General features: G+C 36.9%; 1 protein-coding gene across 2 annotated transcripts in view; it reads left to right on the top strand.

The window, feature by feature from the left end:
• The first annotated feature begins 1,078 nt into the window (after window positions 1-1,078).
• The window catches only part of LOC127661923 (tumor protein p53-inducible protein 11-like), a 75,813-nt gene continuing 58,370 nt past the window's right edge, over window positions 1,079-18,521 (top strand). The window contains exon 1 of one of the 2 annotated variants that reach the window (XM_052152883.1): window positions 1,079-1,201. The gene's annotated coding sequence lies outside the window, so the exon portion shown is untranslated. Of the gene's footprint in view, window positions 1,211-18,521 lie in introns of both variants that reach the window. The other variant, XM_052152884.1, reaches the window with a different exon arrangement.

Raw genomic sequence — 18,521 nt, 5'->3', positions numbered from 1 at the left:
TCCGAATCACAACCTGTATGTATTATTAATACTTGTTGCTTTTATGTGTTTTTTAGCATGCTTAATAAGTATTTGTGTGTTGTGTAAGTTACGCTCAGCGCAGCTTCTAGGTCTCCAATGTCAATTTTTTTGAAATATGTGAAATGTTTGTCGATGTTATTGGAGTTGTCATAAAGAATAGAGCAATAACTAGTAGTAATGCAGTGCTTTACCAATATGTTTATGCGTTGGGCTAAAGCAAACAATAACTGATTGGGTGTTTACCACCGAACTTTGGGCTATGATCGCTAATATAGATCAACTCAAATTCCTTCTCTGATTTTGATTTTTTTACTACAAAGCGGTGATGGGCGTTCCGTTTCCGACAATCTCTGCACAGAGTATACCAATCACAACTGACTGGGTCATCTGACCAATCACCGCAGATTAGCGTTACGCAAAGGAGGGGTTTGGAAAAATGAGTCGTTGAACGAATCATTTGGGAGTCGGTGAGCAAAACAGGTAAACATAAATGCATATTATAAGACAACAAAAGTGTTTTTTGTCATTGCATGCATGTAAAACTGTTGTTGGGGACTCCCAAAACAATATTAGGAACATTTTAAATGCCATAATAGGTGCCCTCTAAATCATATGACCAATTCACTATTTACTCAAGGTTTACTAAAAAAATTAAAAACAAAAATAGTTTATTATCAATTGAATAGGTTTTTATTAACAGTCCTGACCTATATACCATTATCACTAATTTAAGGAAATATCTGAAGGGTTTTTGGAAGTCAGCAATGCTTGATGATAAAAAAAAAATATCTTTATAGATTTCTTCCCTTAGTAAATCGTATTATTCACAACGCCACATTTTTTACATGCTTCTCTCAGCTAACTGTATGTTGACTAAATCAGTCCTCAGGCACTTTTTTTTGTTGTTGTTTTTTTCCAACAGAGCCTATATTCGTTGTGTTTCAGTGAACAATCTGCCTTTTACGTGTATGCGACCTCTCTGTGTATTACGGTAGTGTGAAGTGCGCAGATATTATGTGTGTCGCACATTACGGTAAATTTATAGCTCCGTCGAAGTCTTGCTTGTTTGCAAAACCAAAGAGCACTGCTGAAAATTCATCAGCAGAATAATCGGACGGCATACCGAAAATATCACAACAGAGACGGAAAAAAGAACAGAGGCTTCCTTTCATCTATTCTGGTAAGAAAGGTATATCTATTTTTCGTTTTCTTGTTAAAGGTTACATTTATTTTGTGCAGTCGAAATACCTAAAAATCTCACATAGTTATAGTCAGGAACATTTATAACCGAGTTCAGAAACTTAGGTGGTTTTGCATCAAAGCTAAAACTGCGTTTCCCACCGCATGAAGTTAATTTGATTGAATTGCCGAATCGGTCACTGTTAATACTTCTCAACGTGTGTTATATAAATTATATGAAGAATACAAACTAACAGCCCAGACACTGAAGGTATGCGCGCTCGAGCACGCAGTAACTTACTACTTCACTAAACGCACTCTGGTTTGACAGTTAATAACGTTCGTTTAGAAGAGGAAAACATAACTATTTAAAAATTTAAGATTGACAAAACGTGTGTTATGTAACATTCAGAGTTCAAGCGATGTTGATTTCATTGCTTGAGTCACACTTGTGCCGTTAATTGTCATCCAACCGGTGGGTTTAGCGCGGCTTTTGTTAATCTGTGAGGAGAAATGAGAGATTATCTCACATTACAGTTTGTTGTTGTTACGTGTACAGAGTCAAGTATCTATTATCTCCGTGTTATGCTGAAGTTTTTGAATTTAGAGCAACTCCTCATGTCAAATTCATAATTGTATATCCAAAAGTTTTTTGGCCTTTATCTGCTGGTTTGCAGGTTTTAGCTGAGCCCAGCCTTGTTAGGTTGGTTGGTTTTAGAGGGATTTGTGGCCATTTTTTAGCTGGTCAGGATGGAAGAACCGCTGGTTTACCAGCTGAGCACCATCTTAAACCTTCTAAGACCAGCGAACTAGCTTAGTTAATATTCCGGGTTCAATACAAGTTATGCTCAATCGACAGCAGTTATAACTTAATGTTGAATACCACAAAACATGATTTCGATTCGTCCCTCCTTTTCATAAAAACAAAAAACAATCGAGGTTACAGTAAGGCACTTACAATGGAAGTGAATTGGGCCATTTTTTGGAGGGTTTAAAGGCAGAAATGTGAAGCTTATAATTTTATAAAAGCACTCAATATTTCACATTCTTCTGTGAAAACTCATGTATTATTTGAGATGTAAAGTTGTTTAAAATCAACATTTTTACAGTCATTTTAGTGTTTGTGGACATTACATCATCATAGCAATGAAGTTGTAATATTGGCTGTAATGTTATACAGAAAAGGTTAGTAAATTATTTTATAACAATAAAATAATGTTAACATGCATATTGTTAAGGTCTCATGGCTATATTTTGAATTATTGAGTATTTTAATGTTTACTTATTGGACCCCTTTCACTTCCATTGTAAGTGCCTCACTGGAACCTAAATTTGTCCTTTTCTTTTTTTTTTTTTTTTTTTTTTAAAGGAGGGGCATGGGGGCCATGGGTAGCTCAGAGATTATTGATGCTGACTACCACCCCTGGAGTTGCAAGCTCAAATTCAGGGTGACTCCAGCCAGGTCTCCTAAGCAACCAAAGGAGTGTACCTGCTAGGGAGGGTAGAGTCACATGGGGTAACCTCCTCATGGTCATGATTAGGGGTTCTTTCTCTCAATGGGGCGTGTGGTAAGTTGTGCGTGGATCGCGGATAGTAGCACAAGCTAGAGCCTGAACCAATATGGGATTTTTGAGACCGATACTGATTTTAGAGGGGGAAAATTCACAGATTACCAATATGGTGGCCAATATATAGTTAATTTTTGGGCTGGAATGACAACAGACCTTTTCTATGTGGATTGTTCACCAATTTTGCTCTGATATGACTATGCAAAGGTACTCAGACATCTGCTTTCTTAAACAAATAATTTTGTCAAAGAATATTTGACATTGTTATCATATATTGTCAACAAGTTCTAGAAATGAATACTGAGGAAATAAAGAATAAATAAAAATACATTAAATAGATAATAAAAATCAGTACTGTATGTTCAGTATCAGTCAGTTGCTGACCATTTAAATAAAGAATAAATAAAAATACAATAAATCGCTAAATAAACATCAGTACGTTTCAGTATCAGTCAAATGCTGACTATTAAAATAAAGAATAATATAATTTAAATAAATAGCTAAATAAAAATCAGTAGTGTTCAGTATCAGTCAAATGCTGACCATTTAAATATTGCCAGTCAATTAGGGGCAGTTTGTAAAAGAAGAAACATTTACACCTACTGAGAAAAGAAATAAACAGCGGCAGTGGTGTTACACCATATTCTGCTATACAAGTTCAGGGGAAACTTTCAACGGTGGAAAACCAGACTTTTAAATATTACATTTAAATGCAACGACTGGAATTGTTCGGTTGAAGAGGATACGATTGATCTTAACTTGTATTGAACCCGGAATATTCCTCTAAGATGGTTTTAGCTGTTTTTCACAATTTGTTCCCCAGTAGGATTTTTATGCGTTAGGTGACCTGTTTAATAAATATGGGGCAATATTACAAAGACTAATGCTGGAATAATGTTACATGAAAAGTTTTCTGTAGCTTAGACATGTTTGTAATACATTAAAGCAGTAAGGCATTTGAAACTCTGCAATGTTTTTCGATTTGAAATGCCTCTGGAGATATTTTTAAACTGCTGTCTTGTGCTGGGTTATAATATGAAGGAAAACCTTTGTACCTTTTGTTGCTTTTGGCAAAGACCAACTAGGTTGTGTGATAACGCAGTCGTAGACAGTAAATGAATATTTCTTCCTCTCAAACTACCATAATTTGAGGCTTTGTTTATCATTTTGTGGTTTTGAGTAGTTACTATGAGTGTCATGCTGTAATAGTCTGTTAAATGTGCTCTTGGCAGTTTCACTGCTCCTGGTCTGATGTATTTCATGCTCTGCTGCTTAGTGTCAGAGAGTAATTGTTGCTTACAGTTTGCGGGAAAAACATGGACGGGTGCAGGAAATTGTTTATCTAATGTCTAACCGTTTTATGTCTTCACTTCCTGTTGTATCCACACATTTGTGCTCACACGTTCGATGTAATGCCCACAGTGCTTTTCTTCTCCGTTTGTTTCTGTGTGGTTTTTGGTATCCCAGTCTGGTCCTCAAGCTTGTTTCACCTGTTTTACAAGAAAAACCATGTCACGTGATTATCCAAAGTCCATATCACTTTTTGCACTTGTTGCTGCCATTATTCTGGAGACAGGTGTGGGTGGTGAATGTGTGGGAATTTATTACTCGAAGAAGAAAAGGAAGATGAAAAGAAACGGTATCCCATCCTTTCTGATAAGTAACCATGGTAACATATGAAAGCAGGGGTTATGCATCTCATATAAGTGCAGAAGTTTGATTAAGGGGGTTTGAAAGGGCATTGTGGCCAGAACCAGAACAGAGATGAGTATGTAGTTAAGTCTGTATGTATGGTGGAAATATGGCAGAAAGCACACTTTCCTGCCCTGCTTGAAAAAAATACCTATTTAAACCAGTCTAACATGGTTTGCTTAGCAGATTTAAGATGGTCTCCAATAATCGGCAAGCTAATGCTCAGTTGGTTAATCTTAGCTGAAAAAAAAACCTACTGTATTGTCTTGTAAAATATATACAAATATTTACTGTATATTTTACAGTTAATAATTGTTAATCAATTAACTTTTTTTTCTTTATCATTTTTACAGTCTTTGGCTGTTAAAATTACTGATATTTTTTACAGTGTATAGCCCAATATTTGTAACCCGAGTAATTTCATAAATGCACAAACATTTTCAAACATCAAATACACTTTGAAGATAATATATATGTATATGTATAATTTTTATAGTGACATTTTTTTATATTAAGAATTCTTGATTTTATAATAAAATTTAATACAAGCCTAAATAAAAGACAAAAAATTACGAATGCAACAGTTCCGTTTTTTTCATGGGTTGGTTTCAATTTTTCAAAGAGCCAATGTCTCCTACATTCATGCAATAAAGAAAACTGATATGATCAGTTCTGTTGTCACTGTCAAAGACACGGTCAACTTATAACTCCATGAGTGTTCAGCATCATACTCACCTGAGATAATCCAGCCATGGCCAAAAGTATTGGCAGTGGCATACATTTTGTGTTTTGCAAAGTTTGCTGCTTCAGTATTTGTAGATTATTTTTTCACATGTTTCTATGGTATACTGGAAAACATTGATAAGCTATTTCACGAGTTTTAAAGGCTTTTATTGGCAAAAACATTCAATATATGCAAAGAGTCAATATTTACAGTGTTGACCCTTGTTCTTCATAACCTATGCAATTCATTCTGGCATGCTGAATATCAGCTTCTAGACCAAATCCTGTCTGATGGAGATCCATTCTTGCCTTATTAGTGCTCAGAGTTTATCACAATTCGTGGGCTTCTGCTTGTCCACTCGCCTTTTGAGGATTGACCACAGGGTCAACTGGGGAGTTGCCAGGCCACTGATCCAAAATTTCAATGTAATGATCTCCGAGCCACTTCATTATCACTCTTGCCTTGTGACATGGTGCTCCATCATGCTGGATGTTTTGATATCATTCTTTATTCATGGCAGTGTTTTTGGGCAGAATTGTGAGAGAGCCCCCTCCCTTGGATGAAAAGTAACCCCACACGTCGATGGTCTCAGGATTCTTCACTTTTGGCACAACACAGGACTCATGGTAGCATTCACCTTTTCTTCTCCGTCTGTCCTTGATGTTTTTCTTGGAGAGAAGTGGCTTCTTTGCTGCCCTTCTTGACACCAGGCCATTGTCCAAAAGTCTTTGCCTCACTGTGCGTGCAGATGCACTCACACCAACCTGCTGTTGATATTGAGCAAGCTCTGCACTGGAGGTGACACGAGGTCACCCTCTTTAGTGTTTTGGGTGAAGAAATGCATATCCCTAATTAGCATTAGATACTTTTGTATCTAATTGCACTTTGGTTCAACTTTTGTTGTTTTTAAATGCTAAGTGTAGGGCTGGGCAATAAAACAAAATCAATATTTATCGTGATAAAAAAAACTCCATGATATCGACGATAAGCTTTTGAGTCATTTTTTATATTTAGCCTGTGTTCTACATCTAGACATGTGTGTTGCTAAAAACGCTAGCAGTTTGGCTATCTTATCGTATGTTTCCACTGGCACGTAGAGCTAATGTGAGTGAGCGCTTTCAATTCCTTCCTATGGAAGCCGAGTGTCAAGCTCGCGAGGTGGATTGTAAAATTGACAGCAGCGCGGAGCAAGCAGTTCCCTTGCGTTGGGAGTGGCTTTATGTGGATTTCTTCCACTTCAGTGGAAACGCAGCCTCAGACTGTATGAAGTTGCTATAGCCCTCGCTACGCAGATCACCGCGTTCCGGATCCCAGATTGATTCCATCTTGACTTCAAGACATAACGATGTTTACACCCTCTCATCGTCTCTAGTGAACAGCGCGACAAAACAACAGTGCCAGTTTCATCATATCTGATCTTTCTGAGCTGTATTCTTGAATATTTTTCTCTAGCACTGAAACACGCTTCACTGATGCCCTGTCCCGCTCCGCACCCCATCCTCTTTTCCCCACATGTGAGTAAACATGAGGTGCGTGTTTCCAGAGTGCCTTTAGACCATAACGTTTTTTCTTTCTAAATTTAAAAGTAGATTTCTAAATTTCTTTCTAAAAGTAGATTTCTGTTCTAATTTTGTGACATTATTTCGATTTCATCATCTCTGACAAGGATGAAAGACAAAACAATTACTAGTTTGTGGCCTAGTCTTTCTCACTTTAATGAAAATAGATAAATGGTCCATTCAGACTTTTACATTTTCAAAAATTTCTCTCTGGAGATACACCTGAACCCCCATACGGTATCATTCCTCAGTCACAAGGGCTTCTCTGCCCCCATACTTGGATATCTGTATGTAAAGAAATATGAAAATAATTTGAATGTGTTGTGTGTGTGTGTGTGTGTGTGTGTGTGTGTGTGTGTGTGTGTGTATATATATATATATATATATATATATATACACACCATTATGATTCAAAATGAACAGATCATCTTATAACATTCATATTCAACTGCACTCAGTTGATAAACTCTATAAAATATTGTAATATTTTCATAGAAGATCCCTATTTTTTGCCATATTTCCCAGCCCTAGCTAAGTGCTTTATAAATAAAGTTGACTTGACTATTCTGATTCTATTCTACTATTCTACACTGATGAGTGACTCATTAATGCGTCACTTAACACGGTGATGCTGACGTTTTCTCAAGTTGATACCTAGTTACAGTGGTAAATAGCTGCCATTTGAACTCACGTTGATGACGCAATTGGACCGTGGTTCAGACCCAAATAATATGATGTGAACAGAGACCAGCAGGGGCATGGGGAGGGGGAGGAAACAAAATCTGGTTCGGTCCAAGCAAGTGTGAAAGCGCCCTTTATGAAAATTATATTTGACTATCCATTACTTGTAGTTTTTACCTGCTCTTATTTATTTCGGTTGGGAAGTTGTAATGATGGTTGATGATTATGAATAATCATTCAAAGCAAAGAGGCACTCATATCCATCACTAGTCCCAGAGGGCTCAGCACTATGCGTAAAACAAGCAGATGGTGACCTGTTTTCTGTCTGTCTTATTCTATCTCTGGGTTGATTTGTCAAGCCCTGTTGTGTGAAACTGTGACACCACCGTATTTTCAAATTCTCAGTCCATGCAGTTGAGAAACTTCAGTTGCTTGCTTTATTCCATCACAGTGATTGTTATGTCTGCATACTTTGGCAAATAAAACAAAAAACATACATCTTTTTTTGCAATGTCAATAGAGCACAACAGTGTGGTTATGGAAGTTAAAGTCCTATTCATTTTTTCTATAGAGAAATTGATTTTTAACAATAATGTATACACCTTTCAAGACATATCTGCTATGAGCTTCAATGTTGTTAAGCAATGATAAATGCTTCTGTAGAAGTCAGAGTGACTTCAGCTTCATTTAAAAAAGAAAAAAGGATTTGCTGATTAATTTTTGTATCAGGAAGTATCTATGGAGAAAATACCTCTGGAACTAAGGCCGCTGAAAATGCGGGCAGTCACTGTTACTATATATTACCAGTAGTTCAAGTACTAGTAGGCTATTTTATACCTTTTTTTTTATTATTTTATTATTATATAAGTCAAATATTGTTTTCTCCTTTCCAGTGATTTGACTTTATATCTCCATGCTTTTCCCTGGACTCTGGTTTTCTAAGAAGAGCAAATAATTTAGTTAGAGGTTGACCGATAACTTAGTTGGGATGACATGCCGATAACCGATTAATCGGCCGATAGTTTTTAAAATTAATACTAAATGAAAAAACAGCATTTAAAGTAGGGATGCACCGATACCACTTTTTCTCTTCCATTCCGATACCGGAAATCCTAGTATTGGCCAATACCAATCCCGATCCGATACCAGTGTTGTTTTTTTGCATAATCAGTTTAGAATATCTTTACATTATTGTGTGGAACTAATTGAGAGTATTCTTTAATATGTTAAGAAACACAAACCTATAACTACACATTATTTAAATATAAATGTATAGCTTATTAAGAAACACTTTATTATTAACTAGTATACTGGATAATGTAGCAGCAAAATTAACAATAATTCCGGTTTTCAAGTCTTGAGTAGAAAAGAAACCAGTGTTTTATTTTTGATTTTTCTTTTTCTTTATTTTTTTAAAGGATTCAGATCTCTTTTTTTGTTCAATTTAGTTGTTAGACATCAGTCCACTTTTCATTAACACAGTTATTTTTTGGAACCTTTTCAATTTAAATATTATTATAAATTGTAAACAAATACTAATGATGACATTAATCAGTTTGGTCAGTAGGTCAATTTTGGTTTGGAAAAACACTCAGGATACATATTTATGAGTTGTTTAATCTCAAATACAGTATGTTCCTTTCAATCATAGATTGTGTTTACAAGATATCTCTGTTTGCACAGCAGAGTTTAGAATAAGAAATGATCCATATGTCCCTCTTTCCCTCCAGGAATCAATTCAGAATTTCTTTTATTAATGCTTTCTGGTGTCAGCATTTAAATTTTTCATCTTCTATATTTGTAGATTATTTCTTGCATAGGCACATATAAGAAAGGCCATATTGGGTTTCACGATATACAATTCAGATCGCCCACTTTTAGTATAGTACGGTAAATTCCTGTTTTTTTGCAACAATGCACTGCTGACCATGTTTGGACCTTTTCAACATAAAATGTGTGAAGGAAAGCTGTCATAAATTCTATAAGATGTTATCTCGTGCAACATCCTTTCCACTGTTTTCCATATACCATAATAAAAATCTTCACTTAATTAATCATGATTGCCATATTTAAAATAATGCTTTTGACAAATTGACCAACCTTTGCTGTCCTACATTCAGGTTTGTTGTGACGTACATGAACATGAAAGCTTATCCGAAAAATATCGCAATATCCGATTACATTGTCAACCCCCCTGCCGAGGGTCGATGAATTTCAATTTTTTTTATTGATTCTGCTTTATAATGTTTATTAATTTATTGAAACGTGAAAAACACGACATTTCTAAATTAAAATTGCACTTAACACAAAACGATTAAATATAATATGCAATAAAATAACAAAGTGATCAAAAAATCGTATTAACCATCTCCCCAATTCCAAACATTTACCGTCTCCATGGCCCCATTTGCCATCACGCGTGTATCGGTCAATGACAAATTACTAATAGCCCACAGATTAAGAACTAAAGACAATTATATATGTAATGACAATAATAATCATAATAAAGAAGCCTAATAAATTCCATAGTGTTCCCAAAATAATGCTGCCAAATGTGTGTTCTTATCGAATTTGTGTTTGTATTGCGTTTTGGTAATGCCATTAATGCTATTTATTTTATTTAATAAAATAAAACTCAAATATTACTGAACCTGCAGAATTGCATTCACAGTGCATGCAAATCGGGTGTAAATAAAGAGAACTAAGCTTACAGCACCTCCCGAGATGATCGGAGAAAATTTGCTGCATTCTCAAAGACAACATTATGTTTGCACACAGTTTTTAGATGAATGAAACAAAGAAAAAAGTCTGAAAACTCTTTACATGCGTGTGTTCCACATGACAGGCTCATGCTGCATGCCTTTGAACAAACAGTGAATCTAACACAAGCATTGACGGCTTTGTCTGCTCTTAAAAATATAATAAAGTGTTTCTTTTTTGTGACTAACAGCATTTCTTGTCATGTGTCACTCCAAGACATCTTACAGGTCTCTCTTATTATATTAAGCAAAATTACCCATACATGAAATACATTGGACGAGGAGCTTACAAACTGGGTTCAGCCACGCTGCATTTTGCAGGTTAGGTTGCTAATTTCACACCCTGGCCACTGTTTAATATATTTGCCGACTTCCATAGATCTATGGTTTTGCCATTTCCCGATATTGTCTATCATCATCTGTTCGCAATCGTCATCGGGATCTATCCGATTACCTCGTCATATCTCCCAGCACTAGTTGTGTTACCAAAACCACTTTTTTGTCTGTTAGAAAATAATATTATTTGCTGCCTTGCATATCATGCATGTATGCTGTATGACCAAAATCTTACATTATGGTATCAGTAATTGTAAATTATGATAACGTTATGTATTAAGAGATTGTCCTGGAAATTCAATGGAAAATTTATTAACAATGTAAATAACCATGTACTAAATCCTTTTTGTTATTTGACAACACACTGAATGAAATATTTTACAAATGAAAGTACTTCATTACATTTGATTACATTTCCTTTTTTTTAGAGCTTCATGGAAACAAATGAAAAGAATAGAAGTCTGAAAATTTTTTATCACTTGAATTTAAACTAAACAACTTAAAACTTATATTATAAAATGTGTAGTTTAGACTCAAACCACACATCAGTTGAATGTTTTAAAGTTATATTGAAGTGGCAAGTTTCTGCATAAAATATTGTTTCCTTTTCACGTTCAGACTGATCCTGCTGTGAATACGGCAACAGTAATTCAAAGGTTCTTCAGCTGATATCAGTCTGTGCTCTACCGAAATTCAAACGGCTGTCCCTAGTGGCCAAAGCTAGAAGTGATTTGACGTGTGTGAGCTTCTGTTTTCAGGTGAAATTTTCACAGAGTGGTGCCAAATGCAAGTTGTGTTTGGTTGTAAATAATGTAATACAGTCAACAGGAATACATATTTTATTAACACTATCCCCTAACCCAACCCCCAACAATCAGTGGAGCAAAAATATAATCTTAGAGTGAAAATGTAACCTCAATTGCATCATCATTGATTTTTTGGAACACGATTATTTCCTTGTTTCCATGGGAACAGAACCCGTGTCTCTGAGATTTCTCATGCAAAGCGCTATCAGTAGCACCACAGGAAATTGTAAACACATTTGAATTGATGCCAAGATGTCTGATGGGAGATGGCGCTTGGCAGTAACTTGGCAGATTGGGTTAGATGTCAGGGTACCAGAACATTTGGCAGCAACATGTCGAGTTCCTGCGTGATCATGTTGTCATGTTATGCCTAACAACACCCCTTAATAACAAGTTCTTCCTCATTTTGACTTGTTTGAGACATGTCCTGCTAGGGCTGCATGATATGGAGAAAAAATACGATATGCGATAAGTTGTTGGATAATTCAATATATGATGTGATTATCCTATTATGATGTCATTGGAGAGCTCATAACATCGGAACTCCCACCTCCCAAATATACAGCAGTTTATTGGAAAAAATCCAAGAGATCACAAACATAGTTGTCTTGTTCAAAATTGCATATACCAGGGGTCGGCATCCTTTTTGACATGAAGTGCCATTTTTTTTCCCTCAACTTTTCTCCCCAATTTGGAATACCAATTTCCAATACGCTCTTAAGTCCTCGTGGAGGCGTAGTGACTCGTCTCAATCCGAGTGGCAGAGGACGAATCTCAGTTGCCGGTGAGTCTGAGACCGTCAATCCGCGCATCTTATCATGTGGCTTGTTGAGCGTTACCGCAGAGACCTAGCTCATGTGGAGGCTTCACGCTATTTTCCGAGGCATCCACGCACAACTCCACAGGCCCCAATGAGTGCGAGAACCACATTATAGTGACCACGAGGAGGTTAACCTAATGTGACTCTACCCACCCTAGCAACCTAGTTGCTTAGGAAGCCTGACTGGAGTCACTCAGCACGCCCTGGATTCGAACTTGCGACTCATGAAGTGTCGAATGTATGCGATTTTTCAATATACAACAGTTAGTTACGGTCCTCGAATCTGATTGGATGAGAGACATTACATGAGCACTGATGGTCTGACACCATCAGCCCTCTGACACTTCACTGTGTGTGTATCACTCCGCTTGAGTTCATGCCGTTCTAAACTAAAGTGTAAGAGCAGTGCATATGTGTTAACAGCTTCTGTCTTCTTTTTTTTTTACATTACATATGTTAGCCAGCAGGTGGTGACAAAAGATAATTTTTGTGTGTAAAATGAGCCTGTCAGGTGATGTGAAGTGAATCCGCTTCAGCCAGGATCTACATAAAACAGCTCTTCATGATCGCTGGTATTACTACTAAACTACCAAAGCTAGGAAATAGCTTTAAATGGCTTTAAACAAACAACTTCAGCATTATGGCTCATCACAGCTGAGATACACAACAGACTGATTAGTTACACAATGGGTGCTGTTTAAAATGGTCGAGGACATTGCGGTTTCTATAGTGATTGACTCTTGCGCACCGGCTACTGCGAAAAAATTGATCTTCAGAAAGCTGACAGCATCTTTGCTTGGAAGTGACAACAGGTTATTGCACACTGTCTCTCTCTCTCTCTCACACACTAGGGCTGCACGATTTGGGGAAAATGTCATATTGCGATTATTGAGGTATATATATTAAAAAAAAAGGAAATTCAGAAGCAGTCTCGTTGTGGAATATGCGGAGCCGGAGCTCTTTAAAGGAAACATACCGGCGTTACAAATGCAGTTATATTTAATGTGTTATAGCTTTATTAAAGTTCAAATAATACAGAAGCAGGTCATGTTAATAACTTTAAACTCAGAAACTGGCATTTCTCTGTGTGGTAAGCACCTCTTCAATGAGTTGCGCGAATGTCCCGATCTAAGGGGGAGAGTTTGAAACTGCACCCGGCTGAGAGAGACTCTGCCTCGGGGACGCTCATCCCTTGAGCATGCACAATTAATGCAGCTAGATTAGAACGCGATTGCTCGCGACTTATTTAATCATAATATACAGGTCAAACTCGAAAAATTAGAATATCGTGCAAAAGTTCATTAATTTCAGTAATTCAACTTAAAAGGTGAAACTAATAAATTATATAGACTCACTACAAGCAAAGTAAGATATTTCAAGCCTTTATTTTATATAATTTTGATGATTATGGCTTACAGCTTATGAAAACCCCAAATTCAGAATCTCAGAAAATTAGAATATTACATGAAATCAATCAAAAAAAGGATTTTAAATACAGAAATGTCGGCCCTCTGAAAAGTATAATCATGCATATGTACTCAGTACTTGGTTTGGGCCCCTTTGCATTAATTACTGCCTCAATGCGCGTGGCATGGATGCTATCAGCCTGTGGCACTGCTGAGGTGTTATGGAAGACCAAGATGCTTCAATAGCGGCCTTCAGCTCTTCTGCATTGTTTGGTCTCATGTCTCTCATCTTTCTCTTGGCAATGCCCCATAGATTCTCTGTGGGGTTCAGGTCAGGCGAGTTTGCTGGCCAATCAAGCACAGTAATACCATGGTCATTGAACCAGGTTTTGGTACTTTTGGCAGTGTGGGCAGGTGCCAAGTCCTGCTGGAAAATGAAGTCAGCATCTCCATAAAGCTTGTCTGCTGAAGGAAGCATGAAGTGCTCTAAAATGTCCCGGTAGACGGCTGCATTGACTCTGGACTTAATAAAGCACAGTGGACCAACACCAGCCGATGACATGGCTCCCCAAACCAACACAGACTGTGGAAACTTCACACTGGACTTCAAGCATCTTGGATTGTGTGCCTCTCCATTCTTCCTCCAGACTCTGGGACCTTGGTTTCCAAATGAGATGCAAAATTTGCTCTCATCAGAAAAGAGGACTTTGGACCACTGAGCAACAGACCAGTTCTTTTTTCTTTAGCCCAGGTAAGACGTTTGACATTTGAAGCCCGTGTCCAGGACCCGTCTGTGTGTGGTGGCTCTTGATGCAGTAACTCCAGCCTCAGTCCACTCCTTGTGAAGCTCCCCACACATTTGAATGGCCTTTTCCTGACAATCCTCTCCAGGCTACGGTCATCCCTGCTGCTTGTGCACCTTTTTCTTCCACACTTTTCCCTTCCACTTAACTTTCTATTAATGTGCTTTGATACAGCACTTTGAGAACATCCAACTTCTTTTGCAATTACCGTTTGAGGCTTTCCCTCCTTGTGGAGGGTGTCAATGATGGTTTTCTGCACAACTGTCAGGTCAGCAGTCTTCCCCATGATTGTGAATTCAACTGAACCAGACTGAGAGACCATTTAAAGGCTCAGGAACCCTTTGCAGGTGTTTGGCTGATTAGAGTGTGACACTTTGAGCTTACAATACTGAACCTTTTCACAATATTCTAATTTTCTGAGATTCTGAATTTGGGGTTTTCATAAGCTGTAAGCCATAATCATCAAAATTATATCAAATAAAGTCTTGAAATATCTTACTTTGCTTGTAATGAGTCTATATAATATATTAGTTTCACCTTTTAAGTTGAATTACTGAAATTAATGAACTTTTGCACGATATTCAAATTTTTTCGAGTTTCACCTGTATGTCACTGTGCATTTGTTATCGTGAAGAAAAATGGCAATATGCAGCTTTATTAATACGAGAGCACTTTGCACATTAGTTTGGAAATTGTTTTTTATTCATTCTATTGTAACCTTGTATATTTAGTTTTTTTTAGTACTTGGTAAAAACTTTGAACTTTGCAAAATTTGAAGTAAATCTTATATAAGTGTTCAAAAATACTTATATTATTTTCGAATTATAAAAAAACTGTACATTTAAATTAAAGTGTTGCTCAATAGCATATTTCTGTTCTTAGTCTGCTGCTAATGTTTTGTTAACTTTGTTAATAAAAGAGTGTTGTTTAGTAACCTGATTTTGCTTTGGTACCAAAAATGGTATAGAGTACCGTGAAATTTCACTGGTATTGGTACCGACTACTGAAATTTTGGTACCGTGACAACACTACTGCCCACTATAGTCAAACAAATATATCTACCAGGGTATAGCAAAGTCTAAACTGGTTTGTGCATTTCTACTGTTGCATGATATACCATCATACCACCCAGCCATTCGGACATGTACAGCCCTAAAGGTGGTGTCTATTTATACCTAAAGGTATACATTTTTACATCAGTTTTTAGACTGTATCTATCATCTAAATGGTGCATTCTGAGTGAAGGTTGTGTTCTAACTGATTAAACTCTCTGAGCAAGAATCTAGTTTAGTTTCTAGTTTAATTTCCTCCAGCACAGTTATGTCAGCAGTGCACCGCAGTGCCTCAAAAGGATCAGATGTCCTCCCTGGATTTCTCACAGATTGGATTACTATGCCCAGACAGACCAGGCTCTTTAGAGATTGCATTGTAGCAAGGTTTATTGAAAACAATCCCTTTGATATTTGCCAAGGTGCTAACATGTTTAAATCAAGAAGAAAAGAATGTCACACAGTTTGGGCTAAACATTTCGAAATGGACAAAAAGAAATGTCTTCCAAAAGCATCTAAACTACAGAGGCTCATGGTTGCACTTATCAGGTTACAGAAGGTGCTGTTTGAGAGTTAATTCATCAGTGCATGGTTCAGTTTGAGTTGTTTTGACTTTAACTTTCTCTATACAACCCGCTTATGTTTGTCATGACGCAGGGAACATGACATCTGTTTACAAAGAATATTCATGGTTAAATGCATCTTGGCTCTATCAGCATCATCTGTGGTATGCTGTCAGTTACTGCAGAAAATGTTGAAGACTTGTTGAAATGACCTGGAGTGGACAACATGATCACATGGGAAGTCAAGTAATTTTTATTAGGATAGTGCCTTTCACAACACATCGTTTCAAAGCAGCTTTACAGAAAATCGTACATTAACAGAAGATAAAACTGTGATATCTAAAATGTCTTATAGTCAACTTTGTGAAGTTTGATCTAATAAGATTGTGAATTGTATTTAAAAATAAGTAATTAAATAATAATTGTATTTATAACCCCAGTGAGCAAGCCGAAGGCGACTGTGGCAAGGAACACAAAACTCCATAAGATGTCGGTTAATGGAGAAAAATAACTTGGGAGAAACCAGACTCACTGTGGGGGCCAGTTCCCCTCTGGCTAACATTATGAATATAATGCCAGTATTACTTAGTTATGTATAGTGCAAGTCATGGTTTAAAATTATTTAACTGTTAAGGGTCAATGTTTAATCAAAGATTTTGTATGAACTGTAAGATTAATTACTAATGTCTTTGAAGTTCACATAGATGCAATTGTCCTTGTTAGTTGACTGATAAATGGTTTTGTTGGCAATTAATTGATAGTCTATGTATTCCATTTCAAGAGTGTAGTCCATCATTAGACCGAGGTGATTCAGGCAGAGATCAGTTAGGTGCATCGCAATTCAACCTGGCTGAAAATTTCAGTGAGGTCTATCCTAAATCCAAGGTTCAGGCAATGGCATATGAAGTATCCCATGTTTTATTGTTGGAGTTGGCATCAGTTCATCAATGAAGTCCATCGTATTAGGCTGAAGTGATGTTAGGCTGGCACCGGCTGCTATTAGCCATCATCACAAAGCGACGCATAGCAGTGGAGTCCAACACGAAGCAGGAATGGAGCTGGAGCCATGATCAGATCATAAGAGCAAGTCATTTGTAATTCTGATAAGTGTAGACTCTGTACAGTGATTAGGCCTAAATCCTGACTGAAATTGTTCATATATACTATTTCTCTGTAGAAATGAACATAATTGGGATTATATTACCTTTTCTAGTATTTTCAACATAAATGGGAGATTTGAAATCAGTCTATAATTAGCCAGTTCTCCAGGATCAAGTTGTGACTTTTTAATAAGTGGTTTGATAACTGCCATTTTAAAGTTTCTTGGGACATGTCCTGAGGATAACGAGGAGTTAATAATATTAAGAAGAGGTTCTGAGATTACTGGGAATACCACTTTTAAGAGATTGGTTGGTATAGGATCTAACAAACATGTTATAGTAAAATATAAATTGCATCCATGGACATAGTCTTTCGTTGTAACTTCAGATTGAGTAGTACATGTTCTTTCCTCAGTGGAATGTACTTTCTGTAAATTAATTGAAATAGCTTTTAATTAGGGCTGGGATAAACGATTATTTTTTAAACGATTAATCTAGCGATTTATTTTTTCGATGTATCGATTAATCTAACTATTTATTTTTTATATGCCATTTTTGTCTGACAAAGTAGTCAGGAGAGAGAAGATTAACGTCGGTGGATTTGAATTTGAATAATGGATTGTAGGCTACTGTACTGACATCTTTCCGTGGTTAAAACAAGTCTTTCTGATGTAGGCTACATTCATGTTTAGCCTGTTTGATGCTATAAATTACCCAAGGAAAAGATGATCGGTTCACGAGCAGCTTTAACTGAGGCAATCTGTCACGACACATTAAAGAGCCACAAAATAGTAAGCCTATTTATGGTTTAATTTTCTTTGAATGACCAAATTTGAAAGTTGAGACTTTATTAAATGTTACCTGCTTGGTCCTGTCTGTCAGCGCGTCGTCAGTGTCCTCTATGTATTTTTCACGACATTCATAGCTATAAGCGCATTATTAATAGCTATAGCTGAAAACTTTAGGTGTCGACAAACGTATTATAGCCTACTCCAACATCGAGTGCAAAGTGGGGAGTTGAAAAAAAACTTACGGTGCTCTGTCATCTGCTGGTGCATTGCCGTGGTGCTAGAATGGAAGGCCATCTCCATTTTGCAAAGACGACATATCACGGAATTGTTTCCTTTTTAATTAAAGAATTCCCATACTTTAGAGGAACGAGTGCATGCCGCCTTGCACTTCTGATAGTCTGAGGCAACTAGTGTTGCTAATACACGCTGGCGCCGCCATCTTTGTTTTGGGTCCGACGAATCGACGCGCATATTTTGCGACGTCGACGCGTTGTCCCAGCCCTACTTTTAATCCATGCTTGGAGGGGAAACGTACAGTAGCTAAGTAGACAGAGCAACAGTCTGATAATAGCGTTCAATTGCTTGACAGAATTCTTACAGCATGTTCTTCTGGATCGGTGAATGGTCTGGCATAGCTTGTTACTGTATTGTTTTCTCTAAATAC

This window comes from Xyrauchen texanus, chromosome 21 (assembly GCF_025860055.1).
Source record: "Xyrauchen texanus isolate HMW12.3.18 chromosome 21, RBS_HiC_50CHRs, whole genome shotgun sequence".
In the NCBI taxonomy this organism is placed as follows: domain Eukaryota; kingdom Metazoa; phylum Chordata; class Actinopteri; order Cypriniformes; family Catostomidae; genus Xyrauchen; species Xyrauchen texanus.
Note: the sequence above shows the minus strand (reverse complement) of the source record. Positions and strands in the feature narration are given on the sequence as shown.